We start from the raw sequence: 22,213 nt of genomic DNA on the forward strand, positions 1-22,213 counted from the left end.
AAAGCCTCACGTTACAACAGAAACGCTACTTTCCGCCCCACAAGGTTTGCAATATTGGAGGTAATTTCCTGTGCTTTCAGTAAAATGGCTGCCATCCCAAAGCTTTTTGCTGGATTCTCTTAACTAAGTACTAGGCCTGTATATAAGACTTTGTCCTTTTGCTAGAAAATCGTTCCTTTTATCCCTATTTGTTAACACCCGCTCCTCAGAGAGGGTAAAGTCATTCTGTTCCTGGGCTACAGGTGATGTAGTAGGACTGGGAGCAGGACGGGACTTGTGCCGGGTCACAAAACCCGATACTAGCGGGGCTAAACCCGGGTTTTGTGGCACACAGCAGTTTTTGTAGCCCCCTTTGCAGAGGACATGCACAGAAATATCTAACTAGCGTTATTTTTTACAATACGCTTGCTTAAAGACCGTGTTTCATTTGTGTAATGTATTCTGCATTTTTGCAAGAAATTAATTGGTCTTTATAGGGTGAACCTGGTTTAGTGAGTGGGTTGAACTAGATGATCTTCAGAGGTCTCTTCCAACCCCAACCGTTCTGTGATTATTTGGATTTTGTAAAAAACGTACCTCATCGCTAAACCTAAAACCTGGATATCGATTAAATATTATTAGTGACTGGTTGGTACTGCTGTACGCGTAAAATTTATGTGGTATTTAAGTTTTGGGAGAAGTCAGCAGTGTATCAGTTAAGGTTTTGCTTCCAATGCAAAGCAACTCATGCCTTTTTAATAGAGCTGCTTATCCCAAAGGATCCTAAAGCGCTCAAAAAACCCCAAACCAACAAAGAAACCAGCCAAACAAAAAAGCCCACACAAAACCTGTGGTAATTCACAGAAATGCCTTAATCTGCTATTGGAATAGAAGCACCTTGTCAAGGATGAAAAGACGACAACTGCTTAACAAGCACATAGCAAAGAACCCAGCAGCTCTCTCCCTATACACATCATATGGGATCTGTAGTAAGTGGATAGTTAAGACCTCATTTTTACACCTCATTTCAAGGTGTAGGGCTTAGTCTCCTATTGCACAAATTTCTCCCTAATGCTGAGATTTACTGAATTACAGAATTCCCATTTAATCCAAGTGTTCTGCGTGTATCTCCTGTTTAAACACCGATGTGCCCTCAGAAGGACTCAGAGTACAATGGAAAATGAGTAAAGGGACTTTCAGGTGTGGTGTTTGAAATACATTATTAATTAAAATTCTCTCGTCTATTAACTCTTTGGGAATTTCACATTTTTTATTTAAGTGCCGCAATAGCGCATGTTTTATAAAGTGGCAGAAGTGAGGGAATCCTGACAACTAGTCTAGATTGAGTTTTAATTTAAGAAAACATAATGGAGAAACTGTTGTCAATGGAAAATGGAATGTTTATGGGTTTTTAAAAGTAACAGTAACATTTCCCAGGAGTTAAGACGACAAATAAATGTGTGTGGTAGACAACCTGTATACTGCAAGGTTGGGCTTCTGGGTTATCAAGTTGCTTTCAAAAAAATCCCATGCAAATGTGAGAGGAAAAAATATATTAATTACATATGAATGTCAGGAACTTTTTGTTCCAGTTGAAACCCTAAATAAGGAGTCAGTGGTGCTTTGTGGGGAATATTAGTGTCCTGTACTGGCTGGTTTGGGCTCTCTTTATTTATAGTAATGTTTGCCGAGTGAAGTTATGCCTTTATTTAAAGGACATTTTGCGTTCAGAGTCCCACTGGTTCACAGCTTTGAAAGGTGGTGAGGGTAAGAGATGCAGAAATCCATCCAGCTGTCTGTCTGTCTGTCTAGGGCTGGAATTTTGGAATGTTTTAGTGAATAATGAGGTGCTGTGTTAAGATACAAACCTGATCCATTCGCCTGCAATTGGACAGACATTAGCTTTAGACACGGCTAAAATAGGGTGTAAAAACTCCTGACACAACCCCAAACTCTGCCCTTGCGTTAATGGAGAATACTGGAAGCAAATCTTCCATAATGGTCTGGTAAATTAATGAGTTAATAAAAAAACTAAATACAGCAGCACAACAGCCATTACATCCATTAGTTTTCAAACCTGCTAATGGGAGTTTGTGCACTACTAAGAAATGGTAGCGAATGTGAAATGTTGCGCTTCCAAAGATGTGGAAATATTCAGTAATTACGTCTGAAAAGAGGGCACGCGTTTTTAGCCATAAAAGAGGCTTTACAGAAATTGCTTCTTAGACCTCAAAGTCACTCATTGCGAACATCTCTTAGGATACCCCAGAGTTGTCAGAGTGAGTTTTCTGGCACTTGACAGTAGGATGGATTAGCACACAACTTATTCCAAAGTATTGGTTTGAGATTTTCTTACTGTTCCTCTGACCTGTCCCAATTTTCAGATCAAGATGCCACTGTAATCCCATAATCTTTGGGGCTGCTGGATTGCTGTTTGGCCTGGCTAAATAGATGGGATTAATGGAGTCTGATGAAAGCAGGAGTCTGGCGATATTCTACAGAATACAAATAGATAAATGGAGCATTATATCCTGTGATGCACTTCATTTTAAGCATGTCTTTAATAGCCAATAAATTGATTCTTCAAAAATTGCATGTCACCCCTCCCCAGTTGCGCAGGCCTGATGGGTTTAGCTAATCCAGAGCGTTCTATTCCCACTGGTAGCATGGACTAATAATTTTATAGATATCAATGATTAAGAATGATAACAACCAAAAGAAGTACATTTTTTTTTTTTTAAGCCTTTACTTGCATCTCAGTGTCTCCAAGGAGAACTGTGTGCACATTCAATAAAAGACCGGTTGAGCAAACAGTTGATTGCGAGTTAAATATTTAACACAGAAGAGCTTATGTAATACTTTGTTTTGTCTCATTTTTGTTTTGGAGAAGGTGTTGCCTCCAATTCTGGTTTATTTAGGCACTAGTGTTTACAACGGTGTCTCCGCAGGGTTTTCGGAGACTTGAGGAAACTACTGAGCTGGAGTTTCTGGGTTTGCAGGAGCACTGCAGAGTTCACGGGGCTAATAGAGGCTTCGGCTTGCGATTTTAGTTGCAGATGCCAGTTAAATACAGATAATAGATCTGAACCTTTTGTCTGTAGTTACCCTAAGCAAACCCTGCCTGCACAAAATGGTTTACTGAGCTAAATATTTAAGTAAGTGCAGATCTTATTTTTCAGTTGTGAGCCTTGATTTGTTTATAAGCTTCTGGCTGATTACCCTGAAGCTGTATTCCCTTATGTTTGAATACGGAAAGACGCTACTTAATAATAATAATAATAATAATAATAATAATAATAATAATAATAATTTTAAAGTGATGCACAGAAAAGTCTCAAGTTAGTATTAAGTCTTCAGGGTAAGTTTTGGAAACCACCTTGTTTAGTATTTCAGGTTCTCCATAGCATGTTTTATGCAATTAAATCAATCCTTTCCGTTTCCCATTTATTGATGCTGTCCAGATTTCTTCCCCTCATTTTAGCATCTCAAAGGGCATTTCTAGGCAGGAAACCTATGTGATGTTACTCACATGCCAATTATGAGGAGCAGTGGGTTGCCAACAATCCTGTTCAAGTCAGGGTCAGCAGGTAAAGCTTAAGTATGTAAGTAAATCTTTGCAGGACCTCTGCTCTTAATCCAAAGCTCTACCAAGTCACTGTGCTATCGGGTGAATTATAGTGTTGAATTACCAGGATGATTTGTTAACGAAGGAGAAGGAGGTTTGTAGCTTACGTTATAATTTAAATTTTCTTTCTGTCAGTTTTATGACGCAGAATTATACTCAAAGACGAGAGGTGCTAATAAGCAGAGCGGAGTTAAACTTTCCATGTTCCAAATCAGATGAAAGGCAGAGATTCCAGTCTCTGTATTTTCAGACCAAGCGATGGCTTTAGACACACAGCTGTAAACTTCTGTGCATGAACTAAGAGCACAGAGGGTTTTTCTGCACGTATGTAATAGCTTAAAGGAAAAAGAACGCAAGGGATTGTAAATAATTGGATTTCACCATGCAACATCTTTAGGCTTCTGGATGTATCAAGGTTGTACTTTCTCACAAGAAATCCCCCTGCCTTAGATGCCGTTCCTATGTGTCTAAACATTATCACAAAATTTAATAGTGCATATTTGCTTTTCAAATGCTATTTCATGTCTGTAAGTCATCTTGTAAGTGTATATGTAGGCTATAATGCACTTATATCACTAAAAATAGACATTTAAAATGGATTTACTTGCTGTAAACAAATCCAAGATGGAAGCCTGTTCTATGTTAATTCCAAATATACCATTGTGTACACCAGGGACAGCAACCTGAGGATATTTTACTGGTAATCTAAATGTTTTTCTTAATTTTGAGTTAAACAGACTGCTTCTGATACGTTATTTCTTTGACATTCAGACTTCTCGTTAAATTCATTTAGGACTGTTTTCAGGCTTTGAAAAGGAATCCAGTTGTTAGATCTATTTGAACATGTTGTTAGGATAGAGACTTAAAAATCAAATAGTAGTATCCTAAATATTGGTAAGTAATGTCTGGTAAGCAAAACTGTACTGAGAAATATGTTGGAAAATATGAGTGACCTTGGCCAGTTGTTATTTTTTGTTTGCAGAACCTTTTCCTGTGTGTTACAATTGTTTATAGACTTTAATATATACGTATGAGGATAAAAATGTGACTTCTGGCACAATTCAAGGGTGTGGGGATGCCCATTTTGTGTGGTATGAAAAGTACTGCTGACTATTATCAGGATCCCCTGTAGTATATCTATTGACATAGAAAACTGATGTGGTGGACCAGTCCGTCTTCCTTTTCTCAGAGTTGCTTGTGTAGAATAATAGAGTTACCAGCACTGGTAAATGTCAGATGAGTATTTCTTTTTCAATCTGTTTTGAAACCCTTAGGCATTGAACTTGATTTTTCTCGCTCTTGAACCTCCTCTTGTATTGCTCAATCCCGAATTCATTCTTTTTGCTGCGTTTATGGATTCTGTATTTTATCAAGGAGAAGGGTGAATGGCCCTGGCCTTGGAATGCTCCTGTTTTGAGAAGTTTGCACCACTTCAATCAATTACAGAGCATTTTACTACCATTTGCCTGAATGAGTGATTTCAGCCTGTGGTTTGGAGATTGTCTTCTATGAAAAGGAACCTCCTGGATGCTCCCGAGGAAAATTACAGTTTGTGAAGGGGGGTTATGTTTTCACTGTGTGTATGTATATATATATATATATAAGGGGGGTTATATCTTCACTGAACAAAGATTAAGAGGCTCCACACACTGAAACAAAGTCTACTAACTTAGACTGTTTAGTTACATTCTCCTGCCAAAATCAGCTTTGGGATGCATTATTAGGAAATAACGCATTGCACTGTAAGCTACAAACATTTGGTAGAGTTGTGATGGTTCCTAGTACAACTTAAAAGAAAATGATCTATTGATCATCTGGTTTCAGTGATGACATATGAGAGATTTGGAATTGCCTTGAAAGTCTTCCCTTGGAATAAACATGATCATATGGCTTTTGATTTATCTTTTCTTTCCTCCCCCCCCCATCCATTTGTAGGCACTGTAGGAATGATGTATAAAAATCAGATCCTAGCTAATGGCTGAGAGAGACAATAAATGCTTTTAAATGCTTTTGTGAGCTTTAGCTTTAGAAATAAAATGTATGATTTAATAAGCCTGTAGAATTTTTAGATGAAACAGGAATCTATTGTAGGATAAACTGTTTAAAGAGTTTTCCTTACAGAACAACGCAATTTCCCTGAATGCACAAGCTGGTATGTGCTATCTTCCATAATTCTAACGCGTCTGCTACGCATTCTGAACACAAGTTTTAATAATAATTAGGTTTTGTTGCTTCCTGTATTGTTACATGCATGAAATTAAAAGGAATCCATTTAACGTGATAAAAATTCTGTACATTAAGGCTTACTTTTCCTATAATACATTTATGCAACTAATATTAACACTAAAAGGAGATTTCCACTTGCATTAAAAACAGCAAAGACCCTTGTGGTCAGAGTTAACAACTATTAACTTCCTAATGGAACAAATGCAATGTCAAAAGATATTCCCTGTCGATTCATAGCGTTGTTATAATGTCAAACATTTGCTGGGATTTAGTGTACTGAAAAAAAAACACATTACTGTTAAGAGAATTACACCTTTTCTTTTCTTGCGGTGCAATGCAGCTCTTGCTCCCATGAAAACGGGAGCAAAGGTTTATTTAACGTTATTTTGCCGTGTGAATCTGTGCAGTCTAAGGATGCTGCTGAGGATGTGTTGCCAGGAGGATCAAATAGTTCTGCTTATACTGTTCTGTCTTCAGGAGTCCAGAAGCCAGCGTGCTTGCACTGGAAGGTTTTTTCATTTTTATGGGACTTTCTGTTAAATAATTTAAATAGCAAGCTGTTAAAACCAAGAGCTTAAAGACAGTTCCTTGTCTGCATTGTTGTCGAGGAGTAACTTTTAATTGTTCCTAGTAAACGTCAATAGTTCTCAGGAAAAACAAAGAAAGAAAAAACCCCGCAAACAAAGAATCAACCACCAAATGACAGGAGGGAAAGCAGCGTTCTGTTCTTCAGCTTCAGCCAACAGGTTTGCAAAAAGTCGGAGCTCCGGGGAGTGATCTGGGTGCTGGCGACTGAGAACGTGGCCGGACTGCAAGCACCTGCTTCGACCACAGGTTATTTGCTCTTCAAATGCTGGGTAGGGCACGGAGGAGAAATGAGGTAAGAGGCTCCAACCCCGCGCTAGGGTCTCGCGTCTCCCGTTTTGCCGTGCAGGGTGGAAAAGCACAAGGTGTGCACGTCAATCCCTTCCCCGGGAACGCTGATAATCTCATTGCATGGAAAACGCGTTTTGGAGCCCGTGCGGGAGCTCGCTACAAATGGGAGGTGACAGCCGGGAATGACTTTGCAGAGGTCAGTGGTTGTAAGGCAGCAGAACGTTGTCAGCTCTTTCGACTTGGATTAGGGTTACGTGCAGACGAGCCTTGGGAGGCACCAGCTGGGTAATTCAGGTCTAAAACCCGGCCTTGTTAGCAGGATAGTAATTGGGGAATAATATCAGTCTGGGAGACTTGCATTTGCACACCAGTGCTGTCAGCAGTCACTGGGAAACACAGGCTGTGTAATTGTCACCTTCTCGAGGAGACATTTGTGAACAGTTTCTGGTTTCAAGCAGGTTCTGGCTCTGCTGTAATTGTAAATTAATCAATGTACACTTAGACCTGAGTGTGCTGGTGTTGGTGAAAGACGGGAGGAGTACACAAAGCAGTTTGACTTCTGCTGGAGCAGAGACTCGTACAAAAATGAGCATTAGTTACCCTGGAAGACTGTTATTAGTAGAGAAGAAAAAGCTGCGCTTTACTTGCTGTACCGCGAGTGAATAATAGTCCCTAACGTTGCAGAACTTCACAAAAACTGGTTCTAAGATGCTTTTGAAATAAGCAGCATGAAGGAAGAGCCAGACTCGGGTGTGAGGGGAAGTTGTCTTAAATCTGAACACGGTGCCAATGCCCAAATCTCAGCTCCTGAGGTCTCAAGTTCTCATCAAACACGAGGACTATGGGAGAAGGGTCGGCGTTGATGAGCAGCACCGGTTTTCATTCCAGGTCACCAGGGGAAATGTGTTTGGTTTGATGGGGTCAAAACTGTGTGGAGAATGAAGACAATGGGAGTGCGCAAAGGTGGTGTGGAGATGTGGAATGAATTTATTCCAGGTTTTGTGGACCTGGGGGACGATGTGGAGTAAGATCTCAACATAAACATTCTGGTGATAGTTTTAGGATGGGTTATTTCCGATATTGATGATTAGGAAGTGCATTAAAGTAATAATTAGTGATTATCTTAAGAATATTCATATGCCCCTGTGTCGGAGTTGCATACTCTGCTTGTCTGAAGCTGCAGGTTCATGGCTGAGAACTCCCTGATTATTAATCAGAATTGCCTGGTAACGCTTTAGGCACCAGAACTATCTACTAGACAGATAATCTGCATCATGTTTATTGTGGCTTTGTGTGTTTTTATGCTATCACAAAGTGTGAATGCAGGACTATGGCACATTATTCTCACCAACTTGCTCAGCTAGGACCACTTAAAGTCCACATATTTCATCTCGAATTCAGCAGCTTAGGCTCAGTCTGCAGAATGGATCAGTGTTACTGGTATTACCAGGCAGTTCAAGCATAATTTCTGCTGAATTACTCTTTTCAGCACTGGGATGTTCTATCTGTCTCTTTGTCAGCCCTTAGAGGTGCTGCTGTGTTTTAGTTGCCAATGGCCTTAATGCACAAAAATGTATTTAACTGATCCCCAAGTTACATTTCTTGACTTGTGGATATCTCCTCGTTCATTTCTGATTGAATGTGCAGAAGACAATAATGAATATAATAACAAAATGGGCATGAACAACCAGTTACTAATTATTTGAAGGATTTGGTTTGCTGTAGATTTTTTTTTTCTTATTCGTATATAAATACACAAAATGAGTGATTTCACTTCATTGGCCCATTCTCCCAAGAAGAGCAGGAACTAACCAGATCAAAACTACTTTTCCCGTTACTAATTTATAAATACAGCCCTGAATTTACACACCTGCTGAAGTGCTTTTGTATGGAGCATCACAGAGCCTCCGTTTCCATTTTAAAAGTCATTTACACCATGGTTGGGCTGGGTAACTTGTACCTGCTTTGACCTCCCCAACATGTTCCAAGCAGCAGCATCACGACTCTGGCACCAGGTTTGCTGTGGTTAAGCTGAGTTTAAAGATAGTTTTGGATATATCCATTCTCGCTGTGGTCATACCCGTGTTTTGCTTTGTGTGTCTCACTGAATTTTAACAAGACTTCTTAGTCCTGTGGTTTAGGTCACTGAGGAAGCGGGATGGAAGCATTTAAGTTGTATAGGTCTCGTAATTCCGGTCAAAGTGAGGTCTAAATAGGAAATGGCAATTTTGAACTAATTGGAAATTGCGCTGGACATTTTTAGTGGTACAAGCAAAGCTTTTACAGCTTTCAGTGCTACGGCTATGACTTGTTTCATAGAACTGTCTCTGTGTGCCTGAATTACTGACGAGGTGTCTGCGTTTTTCCTGGAGGCTCAAAGAGAATGAAGAGGTGCAGAAGGGCATGAAACAAGCGGGGAAGGTGGGGAAGGGCACAAAACAAGTAAATCCTTCTTCGTTAGCATTTGACACTTCCTTCTTGCTTAGACTATATGGAATAATCTTCCTTCGCTTTAGTTTTTAAAATGGTTTAATTTTGTAGCTATGTGGGCTTTATTTACAGGCAAGCTACAGCAATCACGGCAGGCAAAAAATAACACAAACCATTTGTTTCTCTTCCCCATGGATGTCACAAACATGAGTTGAGGTTGGGATTTTGACAGTGTTCTTTCAGTACATATAATAAGGGATTCCTGTGTCAGGTGAAATGGAAATAAGAGTAAATACAGATAGAGGAAAAAGTCTTTGAATAGTGTAGACTGCTACAAAAATAGTTAATGATCTCTCTGGAGGTGGGCAGAAGGCTTTGGTTTTGCATCCGAAGGAGCAGCATGTCCAAGTAGAAATCAATATGGGAGAAAAAATCCTTCAGCACACAAAACCGATGCTGAAAAATGTCCATACGGCTGAGGCAGACAGCACCTATAGAACAAGAGTTTGCAGAGGGCTTCCACGGTGCTCGGTTGCTGCTAAGACATCAGTGATCCAGCCCCTACGCTGGTGCTGCACATCTTGGTCCATCGGGTGCAAACCCCCTGTGCTTACACGTGCTCTTTGGTCCAGTGCATCGCAGCGTTTTTAGCCTGTGGAGTGAAACTCTGGATTAAGATTTTTAGGAAGCAAACTGGTTGCGTTTCTGCAGGAAAACCCAGTGCAGTGAACAGTGTTGTCCTCCCGTGAAACGTCCTTTCTTGTGTGTCGCCGGCCGATGGCTCCATTCTGCTCTGGTGAACGTTAAGTACTGGGCTACGGGTGAATACTTTGTCCTCCTTAGTTTTCATATATTATTTTACTAGTTGTAGTCTTATTGCATTGAAAAGTAATACTAATATTCAAATATTAGAAATGTCCGTGTAATTTGGCTGCACTCAGCCATACAGTTGAATGTACACGAGCACATTGTGGTGCAAAAACTACCCCAATCCGTCCTTTTCAGTTGCTGCAGCATCAGATATATTTGGCCGTAACTACGTAGCTTTTGTGAGATGTTTAACACTCTTATATGGGCTGAGTGTGATGCCAAGTGATCAGCGATGTGCAGAGACCGGGGAACCTGGCACGTGGTAGAGCTCCAACAAGGACAAAAATCCCCATTTGTAATGATAGATTCAGAGACTCAGACCTGCACCCAAATATTGTAGGACTTGGAGGCCTTAATGCATCTCTGTTTAATTCAGACTGTGAAAACGGCCCTTTTTCTATTCTCCTCTGTGTTGAAAGCAGTGGATTTGGCTGGAAAAAACTATTAACAGGAGTATAATCAGGCCTGGTGTCTTTGTGCCACTGAAGGGGGAAAAAACAGGCAAAGAGGAGGACACCAAGAGTTGCGGTTTGATTGCTGAATTCTGCTTTTTGCAACCAATTATTTTTGCCTATAAGCCTTGTGCTTGTGTGTGTAACTGCAGAGCAGATGAGTTTTAAGGCCCTGATCACCATGACGCTGTGCTGTGCAAACGTATAGAGAAGTTGAACTATTTTTGAGAGCATTAAGGGATCAGCAGAGAGGCTGTTTTTTGCCTGAATGTAGTAAAATGGTAGTAAACAGACTTCAAAGTGGGGACGTGCTGCTAAAATAAGAGGATACCCTGATCACATTCTGTGTGGTCAATAATAATTGAAAACTGAACGACAATACCTAGTGAGTTGTACCTGTGTCTGTTCATAGGTTACACAGTATTTTCAAAGCAGAATACAAGCAAGCACTGATTTTTAAAAGACTAAATTTACTCCCACTGAATTTGCCACTCTGAGATTTTTTTTTTCCCCTTAAAATATGCTTGTGATCTCATTTTCTTCAAGACTATTTAATTTGCAAACTGATTAGTAAAAATATAAGGGAGCATTGGGCTATAAAGTAGATTTGTTGCTTACATATTTTTTAATATCTTGCACAAATCCTCAGCAGTTCTTTAAACAGTGGCTGTCATAAAGAAGGATATAAGACCTTTTAATAGCCAGTTTAAACAGGCACGTGAGTTTTTATAATGTTCTCAGATATTCTAGATTTACTGTAATCTTAAGTACGTGTGAACTATGTGACTGCACATCCTCAGCTGTCCCCGTCCGACGTGTCTATGGTTGGATAAAGAAATACCCCGGGACATCACAGCTTTGTGGAGGTCTCCTCACATTCCAGCACAGATTTTGGCAATAGGTTTCCCTGCCTTTCGCTGCCCCATCGCTCGCTGCAAAGGATGCTGTTGCTAAGTTGGCTTTTAAATTCTCCAGAACAGGATAAACAAATGGTCATTGTCATTTGGACAATCTGTGGTGGGATTCGCAAGGACCGTCGGGGTGTTTGGAGGTGACCAGGAGCCTTGGGTCCCCAATGGTGCCATTCGCCTCTTGGGCTTCTGAGCTACATTCTCCTTCTCTATGCTCATCTCCATGGAACTTAGCTACTATTTTTTCCCCCTCTGAATTCATTAGCTGTGCTCTGCATCTCATGCAAAAATCCTTCTGTCAGTGAAACAGTTAACTGGGGGGGGGGGGAATGCAGTGATGATCTTATGAGCTACTTGTTTGTGAGCTTAATTAGGAGAAGGGTGGACTGAATGATAAGTGCTGTCCCTCTTGATAAGTAACTAATACTTTATTTTGTGGTGCTGTTGCCCAGCTGTTTCTTTTTTAATATGTCAATCTGGGGGAAAGGTACTGATTTCATTCAGGATTAGAATGATTATGAGCATCTTGTTAAAAATATACATCATTAATAATTACAGCGTCCTAAAGAACACATATTTTTCATCAAGGGCATCATGACGTCCTTAGCAAAAAAAAACCCAGCTTATTTAGTATCGGCCTTCCCCAGTGAGCTCATTCTATGCTTTAAATACAGCAGCACCTTAAACTCTGGGGCAGTAATTTCATTTTACAGCTGCTCAGTATGAGTGTTTGGATTAGCAATACACATTATGTATTTCTATTGAAATCAATGACTGTGTGCCATCCCCGTACAGAAGAACATAACCCTCCAGATGATAAATTAGCAATATCTGAGCACTGAGATATTTTTATCTGAGCTGCTTGTATACATTTATAATGCTAGAAAAAAACCCCATCCAGCTTTTAACTTGGAGCTGTTATTAGTACTTGAAGAGAACAGTATTATTGTAGTAAAAAAGGCAGGGGCAGACTGGTAGAACACCAGTAGGCTTCACAGCTGAAGTGGGGAAATATGTGTTGCTCTCCATGCTTGTCATATTTTTACTGTAGATACGTTTGCTTGAAATTTTACATTAAATTATTCTGGGTACCTGGCTGGGAGAGTAATGTGTCACGTGATATTTTTATTTTTAAATTAGCTAGTAGATTTTTTACCTAGCAGCTGGATTTTAACCTTGATACATGCAGCATTCCTGACGGCGCTGCGAGTATGAACAGGAATCACGATGAGACGCTTAAGCGGAGGGAATAAATCCCCAGTTGATATTAGATGTGACCTGTTACTGGTTTGTCTTTTGTTCCCCCTTTCCAGCATTCAGCAGAAAAATCATGATGCTCAGAGGCTGGAAAAACAGGTCTTTCCAAACTTCCTGCCCATAGAGCCTAATGAGTTAAATTTTCCTCCGTGATGCTCGTGCGGGGTTTTGGCCGCTTAGACCCACAAGGTCAAACGCAACTGCTCCATTACCTATTGTGACTCGTGGCGGGGCGGGGGACACGGTTCCTTTGGGACAGAGCCCCCGGGAGATGGTGACATAAGCGGAGAAGCGTATTCTCTGCTTTTCGACATGCCGAGCTGTCCCTGTTTTGCTGGCGCTTGCTGCCCCCCCCGCCTCCCCCAAGCCCATCCACGCCAACTGCAGCCCCGCATCCCCCTCGCTGCTGTGACTCGGGTAAACATGGCATTAAGTCGAGACGTCGAGGTCACAGGAGAGGATTGGTACTGGGGAGGTGAGATGGAGATGCAAAGCATTGGATGCCTGGCAAGATGCAAGGTGATGACTTTGGCGCCGGTTCCACGCTCCCTTTTGTCCCGTTTGCCTACTGCGTTTTCATGGCATCTCCCGTTTAAATGGGGTTGATGATGGTGATGGGGGACTCGAGGGGTGGAATGGTCTATTAAATCGTGAGAGCCACTGCTTCTCCGTAGTAACAGTTCACAGAACAGCGGCAGCTTCAGCCCCCGGAGGGGATTTTTGCTTTTGTTGGGTTTTTAATGAAGTGCTGTACTGCAAGTTACTGGATGAACACGTCCAGTGTTCTTCCATGGCCGTGTTGTATGGACGCTTCATTAGGGCTGCGTTTGGACTGCCCAGCACTGAAGTTAATAAGCAGCGGTAGTTCCTCGCAATCAATCATGTGAAAAACTAAAGCACTCTTTACATCCTCCAAAAATCCTCCAGCTACAACTCTCCCCTGCCAGGCAGCACGACAAGAAACGCTGGTATTTTTCTAGAAGAAAGTAGCGGTTTGGACGTGTATAGTGATATTCCCTCCTTATCTGTCTCATATGAAAGTTATTGAATGCAATAGCTGTTCGCAGGCAGGCAGAGACACTATTGCATAACGCTGGCGCTCAGCGCGATGCTTTATGCTCATCCCTACGAAGTTTTCACCGGGAAAAACCAGGGCAGGGGGGATTTTTAGGAGGGTGGGACAGCCGAGGGGGGTTTTGCCAGCGCCGAGCCTTACCTTGTGCTTCCTCAAAGCGAAGCGGCGGTGTGTGCGCTCCCTTTGCGGTGCATCTCCCTCCCTCCGCCGGGGCCGTCAGACGCTCCGCGCCCGTCGCGCATCGGCTGCCGCTGCCCGGAGCCGCTGCCCGCCCCGAACCGGAGCCGCTGCCCGGAGCCGCTGCCCGCCCCGAACCGGAGCCGGAGCCGCTGCCCGCCCCGCGGCCGCTCCGCCCCGGCCGCTCCGCTCCTTCAGCTGCGGCCGCCCGAGCGCTCGCTAGAGGCAGCCGCCGCCTCCCGCTCCCCCGCTGCCCTCATCGGCTGCGGCGCCCGGCTCGGGGGGCGGAGGAGGGCGCTGATGTGGGGAGGGAGAGAGGGGGGTCCTCTCACCCGGGTCCCCGCCGCCGAAGGAGGGGAACTTGTTGAGCGGGACCGGCGGGCGTCCTCCAGCCGGGAGGGAGCGCGGATGGAGCGATGGGGTGGAGCCGGGGGGCCGGGCCCGCCGCGGGGAACCGCCTCGGCGGCGGGAGGCGGAGCGCTGGGCCGGCGGGGGTGCCCCCCGAACCGGGCCGGGGGCGGCTGCGGGGACCGGCCGCGGGGGCTGAACCGGCGGGTTTGCTGCTCGGTGCAAAAGGAGAGCGAGAAACTGGGCATTTAGGGATAGGGAATTTACTGCCCGACGCAAAAATCTGCGGTTATTCTCTCTGTTATCCGGTAATAATAGATTTATTGGAAAGCGATACACGCGTTGCTATCATTGCTAAGCACCCCGGTTTTCCAGTTGCGCTACTTAGACCAGAAACGCCGGAGCAGATGCAGAGTGGGTGATGCTGATGCATTTGGGATTTCACTGGAGTGCGTGTTTAAAGCTATATAGCTGCATTTTATTTGGAGAAAAAGTGTTTCAATGACTGGATGTTCCCATTTGCTTTTAAACCTTGAATAAAATGGGTGTAAGATAAAAGTAAAGCGGTTTGACAATGCCGACAGTAATGTTCTTGGAATTTAAATCCCATCTTTCCTCCCTTTGTTTTTTTTAAACTACATTATCATTTTAGGGCTTTCCAGAGGTTTTTTTTCATTTAAAATAAAGTTAGAAATTAAATGGGTTGTATATTTCATCAGGCCAGTCCAACAGACAGAAGATGTCATGAGAGGCACGAGAATTCATCCGAGTTGAGAAGCGGTGGATCAGTCCCCTTTCCTTTTGAGGATTTCAGTAGTGTTGCTGTTTAATAAATGAAACCCTCTTAGCCCGGTGCCACCAGGTGCGGACTGCGTAGTTTGTCCGTGGTGGCACCGTCTTCACCATCGGTAGCGTTGATGAGGATTATTGATCTTCGGGTTTACTGAAGGGACCCCTGATTCGAAGTGACGGCTCAGACGGGCTGAATGAGCATGAGCATCCACCGCCCACCGCGCAGTGTGGACAGGCACCCAAACCATGCGCCGAATGGGTCAGTACATCAGCATAGCGCGATGCAGCAGAAATGCTGGCTCAAGTATCTCAGAGGCGACGAGCTGGAGCAGCCCCTTGCACCCACGAATGCGTTGCTGCGGCTGGAGTAACTTAATTGTGCCGGCTTTATCCTTGCACCAGGCTCTGCTGATAGAGCCCAGCAGCGGGTAAATAAACCCTTACAGTCCTGGCTGTCACGTAACCACCGCTGTGGAAGCGCGGAGCCGAGTTCCCAGAGGCGCTGGGTTGGCGCTGCGGCTCGGCGTGCGGGAGCGGGTTGGATCGCAGGAGCGTTGCGCAGAGCAGGCAGTCGGCAGAGGGCAGCTGAGTCGCTCTCCCTGTCTGCTACCTGCCCAGGTACTCTGCTCCCCTCCCTCCTGCCTTCGCTCTGCAGCTTCACTGCTCAGCCCTAAAAACAGGTGCCCGAGAGCAGCTTTGCATCCCCGCTCAGGGACAGCACAGTTTCCATCGCACTTTATCATCTCTGGGTTTCTTACAATTTTTTTTTCTGAACTAACGTATCAACTTGCTCATTGATACAGCAAATACCGTGCTTTTTGTTTACTTTTTTCTTTTGCTCCTTTTATTTATATTCATTCTATTCCAGGACCTCTGTGCTTTTCTCTATACCGAAATAAATCTATTCTCGGTTGCAGCCTGTAAGCAGACATAGGTAACATTGCATAGATAGTGACTGCATTTTAAATATGTATGCTACTTCAACAGAAGCAAATAGATCAGTGGTAGTAGATGCCGTTGCCTTTTTACAAGGTGAAGATGTGAGCTGTGCATGCTGCGTCCCACGATGTACTAGAGGAAAATACTATTGTGAGATAACCTTAGTGATTTGAAACGAAAAGCCCTCTGACAGAAGAAGCAGTTTAAACAAGGTTCTTATCTCCTCCATAATTATATTTAGAGGCTGTTATCCCGGGGCTGATTATTCTTGCACGGCATTATGCGTATGCCCCATTTATAAAGCCAGGCAAGTGTACAGCGTTTTGCTGTAGATTTGTAGCGAATTGGAAAGGATTTTGCAGTTGCGAACCACGTTCCTGCTTGTCCTGCTCATGTGTGACAGTACTGGTGTACATAAGGATATTTTAAATCGTGGTTGGTGAAAAATAACGTTTTCTGATTGTCATGTTTCACATTAATATAAAAGGGCGTAGAAGTAAATACACTGGGAAAATGGAAATACTTCCTTGGCCCGTTTACCAGTTTTCAGCCTTTAAAAAAATGCTGAGTGCAACTGTTGCGTAATGGAACGTAGTGTCAAAAATGAGGTTTGAAAAGGGAGAGAGAGGTCTGACTTCAACTGGGGGAGACGCAAAGAGAAAAGAGACTGTTTATTATTATTTTCTTAGACTGCAAATTCATTTCTGTCTAACGGAGTGTCCTACCTGCCCAGATTGCCTTTTCCTTCAGGTGTTTGTCGAAGAGGTGGGTTCATTCCTGTAAAACACACAGCTGTGTGGGTGCAATTCCTGCCTTGGACTTGCAGAGCGAGTGATAAAACCATCAGGTTGCGTTTGAGAGCAGCGAGATGCACTTTTTTAGTAGCATGTCTGGAGATAAGAGCTGCTATAATGAGGGGTCCTTCTTCCACACTGCTAAGTACGTACTAAATTTGGGCATCTCTGTGTGTTTATAAATGTTCATCTTCTCGCGCAGCCTGGTGTTACTGGTGTTACTGGCATTGCCGGGGCATCTCCTCCTTGTTTTGGCTGGAGAGCCGCTCTTGGTGAGCGCCATGCCCGGGGAGATGTGTGTGTTGAGCAGGTGTTTTGGATGATTACGCTCCTCTAGAACGTGCGAGTCCTACAGCATCACGTTAAAATGTAATTTTCTGGACCAGTCTATGAGGTTCTTGTCAGTCCTCGAGGAGACAAGCTCAAATCCAGCTCCGGGAGAAGCATGTGGTGGCCAAAGCTTGAGTTATCTGCCAGGTATTGCAGATGACACCAGCGTGGGGAAGATGATAACCAACACCAAAGTCATTTTCCAGATCGGCACGAAGGCTGGTGTTTAAACTCAGCTGAGTTTAAAATGTGTGTTGTACATGGGGGTGCAAGTTCAGGACTGGGTTCAGGGTCTGTCGGAACGGAAAAGCCAAGGAAGGCCCTGGTGCCATGTGCGTGGGGTGAATGGTGCGTGGTGGTGCTGTCCTTGAGCCCAGCCCAAGGGTTGGGGTCTCTGCGCCGAGCTCCTGATCCCGGCTCCGTCTCAGGAGAGCGTCACCCATTGGTACCTGCTATTGAATATACATTTAGTAACTTTTATTAGGAGGGGTTACCTAAGTGCTGACACTAAATACACAAGATAGAATCATAGAATCATTTTGGTTGGAAGAGACCCTCAGGATCATGGAGTCCAACCATAACCCAACTCTAGCAGTAAACCATGTCCCTAAGAACCTCATCTAAATGCCTTTTAAACCCCTGCAGGGCTGGTGACTCCTGGGCAGCCTGTTCCAATGCCCGACAACCCTTTCTGTGAATATTTTTTTCCTAATATCCAATCTAAACCTCCCCTGGCCCAACTTGAGGCCGTTTCCCCTTGTCCTATCACTTGCTACTTGGGAGAAGAGACCAACCCCCTCCATAGGTTACTAGGGATGCACATGATTGTTTAGGATTAGCCTAATTTGCCACAGAACCATACCTTTTTAGGTGAAAGAAGTAGTTTAGCTGAAGTTTACTTGATTTGAAACATGGAGACATTGACCATGTTTTGCCTTTTCTCTCTGTAGTTGTTTGGGACCAGTGCTATCTTTCCTAAAAGCAAATACATTTACATTGCTGGATCTTCATTCCCATTAATTAGATCATTATTTTTATATGATAGCTGCCTGGTTTTCTTTGCTAAATCTGTTATTTGTTTACTTGAACCTGCTATTGGAAGAAAAATGACGGAGCGTTAGATGTTTTCCTCTGTTCCAGCTGAGGTGAATGCAAACTTGGCTTGGATTTCTAAGAGGTCCTCATGCAATCAGATCCTTAGAGGTGCTCCTTGCTTTGATGAAGGATATAATCAGCGTGGCTGTGATGACAAAGAAATAAGGGCTCTCGGAGTCACGTTAGGCAGAAATTTGAGAGATTTAATTTAGCATCTTGCTCCACGATAAGTTTTTTCCATGAGCTTGGACAGTGCATTTGAGACCGTGCTTATGTCTGTTCTTTATCTGTAAAGTGTGAGTAATTGCACATCTGTTAACTTGGAGGAACATTTTGAAGATAAAGTGGATTTAAGATTATGCGTATAATACCCATAATACCTGCGTGCAGCTAAAATATTAAATAGCTGATTAAGTGAACTGCCATTTGTGGGTTTTCTGCTCTAAGAAGGAAAATGCTGAGTAACCTCATTAGCTATGATAGTTAGTTCTGTCCTTCGTTGGTATAAGTACGAGCAGGATTTAGACCTTTCTCTTCATTTCCTTTGTAAGAAAAATATAACAGCAGGTTTTACCAGCTAAAGCTGAGATTTGGAGTTCCAGTTGGATGCTGTCTCATTAGGAATCCAAATTGCTGGGGTGTTAATTTATCATCCATACCAAGAAAGAAGTCCTAATTTTATTTGGATTGTAGACCTTTATTTTTATTTTATAATTTTTTTTTTTTTTTCATTTTCACTGCGTTTACAGTTCAGAAAAGTTCATTTTCAGTACACAAATGGTTTTGGGAAGGGAACTAAACATACTTGCTTGTTTTCCTAAGGATGGGAGTTACGAACTGCTCTCTGGTGGTGTGTACGAGCTGTGGAATCACTTACCTAATAAAGATGTTCCTGCAGATGCAGAATTCTGCACCGGTGAAATTATCATGCAGCCTGTACGGTTCGGAAATAAATGAGGGTCTGGGAGACCGTGATGTATGATCCCCTAAATGGCTGCATTTTGTTCATCTTTGAAAGGCAGTTTAGCTTGTCGTCATTACCGATGATTTGTGCTTTTATAGCCCTTCTTTTTGCATTTCAGAAATCCTTTGTGCCCATCTGAATAATAAATCACCATGTTTGATTTGTTCAGTAAGAGCAAATGCGAAATTACATTCTTATTAAGATGTCTTGAGAAACTCTCAGTGTGGGTAGGATGGTTTTTTTTAAAGGGATATTATGCCAACTTTTTAAACATTTTGTTTTTGTCTTGCTTATTTTATTACCTTTCCAAATCCCAGGTTTATATCTCCAACTGCTTAATGCAAAGGGAGAAATAGTGCCCTGTTTAAAAATAAAATATCTGATCATACCTTTGATTACCTTCAAACAAAACGCTTCAGATTTAATGAAATCTGGAAGGAGCATGAATTCCATCTTAGAATTCAAGTTACAGACTGAAGAAGGGCAGATGTAACCAATCATAAGGAGAGTTTCATTTGCTTTTCGCTGGGATTATATATTATTTATACAACACTGATTTCATTACAAGGAGGATTTGATGCAACTTTTCTGTCAAACCGCAGAACCGTTCAATGATATAAGGTAATTCAGATTTCAATATAGCATAAAAATACAGACTTTTATGTGCTTTTACATGTTGTTTGAAGGCTGGAAGCCCAGGCAGCAGTCTGGCACTAATGCATAATAATTAACAGAAAAAACAAGCTAAAATATAACATACGAAACAAGTGAAGAATTAAAATTATACAAAATTATGTAAGAGAGAAAAAAGCGAACAGTGCAAATGGTCAGAAGTAAATTGAATGCGTTCTTTCTATCAGTGCTCTGAGTCTAAACCCAAAATGAAGTATTTTGGCCGTAATGTTCAGAAATGGACTCTTCAGTGTCGTTTCCAAATCCCATATGCGGGCACCCAAATGGAATTGCCCTCAGTAATTTTGGATGATGGCAGCGAAGGAACACAGACACAAAGAGGCAGGTCGCCTTTAGCCATATGCTCGCAATTAAAAGTTGCTAGTCCCTTGTTTAACGAGGGCCGTGGTGAAGAGCTCTGATGGCCACCACAAAGGTAAAAGATCACTATGCAAATCCAAAAAAGACCATTTCACAGCCTGTTTGCTGCTCTGGGAAGGCAAAAGTTCTGTGTGGTTTTGATCAGTGTGGCCTTTCTAACCCCATTTCTTACTGCGGAATGAGTAATTAAACAACAGCGTCTTATTTGGGGTTTAATTGAACGTATTTTTGTATCCACCGTATATTTCTTGATAGTTTAAACGTTAATGTCGTAGTGCGGCTTGCAAATTAGTGTAGTAACACGCTGCCATAGTCCAACATGTATTAAAAAATCAAACCAAACCAGTGCCTTTTGTTTGAATTCAAAACCACTTTGTTAATGCAGGTGTTAATACATTTAGTAGCGCATCACATTGGAAGACCTGGAAGAACGTAGGCTTAGCAAAAGATTCCCATCTATAGCGTTGCTAGTACTAATGTCAAATATTTGTGTAGAAAAATAATATGTTAAGCTGTGAGTAGTACCAACGCTCCAGCTTTTTTGTAAAATAACCTTGGAACTTCAGCATTTGCAAATAGGGGTATGCTGAATTTATGGTTGCGTGTGCGAAGACTTAATTCTTTTAGGTATTAAAATGTTTATGACTAAGATTTACCTTAGGAATATAAGAAGTGATTTTGAAAAGTCTGAAAATCCTAAAAGCACAAAATATTTGAGTAAGTTGTGTTATGCAGCGGTGATAAATCTGGGCAGCCTGATAATGACATTAAACAAGTTTCCAATTGACAGTGAAGTCCTTAATCCTTGGGCTGTGGCTCTCTGGAACACAGTACAATAAAAACGGCTCTGTCCGTGTTAAAAACCATTAAAAGTAGCATCACATTTTGATTTTCTTCAATTTTTAATCAGGTTCAGCACTTTAAACACTAATACTTAGCGGCAGTTGTGGAGCATAATTAGCACGTGCTTTAAATCCGAGGGGTGTCAGTCAATATTGGGGTAAAGCCCAATGATTAATGTCGCTGTCAGGGAGGAGATGCAGGTGATGGGGTTCAAAGCAGGAACGTCATGTTTAGATATCTCCCCATCCTTCCTTTCTCTGTGTCCTCACCTCCCCTTCTGGCCAAGCCTCCATGGGGACCTTTGTTGGAGTTATTGCTTCTTGACTCCAAATACGACTCGTTCATCGAACCATCTTGTCTCAGAATTGGTGCAGCCCCTTGCTGGACTTCTGTAGCTTCAACTTCCATCGCTCGCTACATTTAAAAAATAAATGCCTAAATTAAAAGTATCTTCTAATTTTTGCTTGAAATTCATCTCCTATTAGCTTTGGCAGCTGCCTTCTGGTTTTGATACTGTGAATTTGTGAGTGACAGCTGTGCACTCATTTCATCCAGCACCTCTGAGCATTTGTAAACCTCAGTCTTTTAAATCCTCCCTCTGCCTTCTTGGAAGGATCTGGGACTTGGTGGCCCCTTCTCAGGAGGCAGCTTCTCCATCCCCTTGTTGTACAGTCACAGAGTGGTTCAGGTTGGAAGGGATCTTTTGAGGACCATCTAGTCCCACAGGTCCACTGTGGACAGGAACATCTGTCACCAAACCAGGTTGCTCCAAGTCCTGTCCAACCTTGACCTTGAACACATCTGATGGGCATCCAACCTGTCCCAGGGTCTCACCACCTTCATCCTAAAGAATTTCTTTATATCTAACCTAAACCTACCGCCTTTCAGTTGAAAGCCATCACCCCTTGTCCTGTCACTACATGTCCTGCCAAGAGTCTCTCTCCATCTCTCTGATAAACCCCTTTAAATATTGAAAAGCTGCAAGAAGGTCTCCCCAGAGCCTTCTCTTCTCCGGGCTGTCATTTTGGTTGCCCTGCCCTCTACCTTCTGCCATCTCTTATGTCCCCCTTGAGCTATGGAGGCTGCATTTATTTATCAAATTCAGTTTCGCTTCTCTCTGAGATGATATAAATCAAAGATTTCATTGAAGGGCAGTAGTAAACATCGCTGGAACTTT

At 42.7% G+C, this 22,213-nt stretch overlaps 1 protein-coding gene across 1 annotated transcript in view; it reads left to right on the plus strand.

The window, feature by feature from the left end:
* Positions 1–22,213, plus strand: part of DOCK1 (dedicator of cytokinesis 1) — a 273,982-nt gene that overhangs the window by 119,877 nt on the left and 131,892 nt on the right. The window lies entirely within an intron of this gene.

This window comes from Streptopelia decaocto (assembly GCF_964273445.1).
Source record: "Streptopelia decaocto genome assembly, chromosome: 5".
Classification (NCBI taxonomy): Eukaryota; Metazoa; Chordata; class Aves; order Columbiformes; family Columbidae; genus Streptopelia; species Streptopelia decaocto.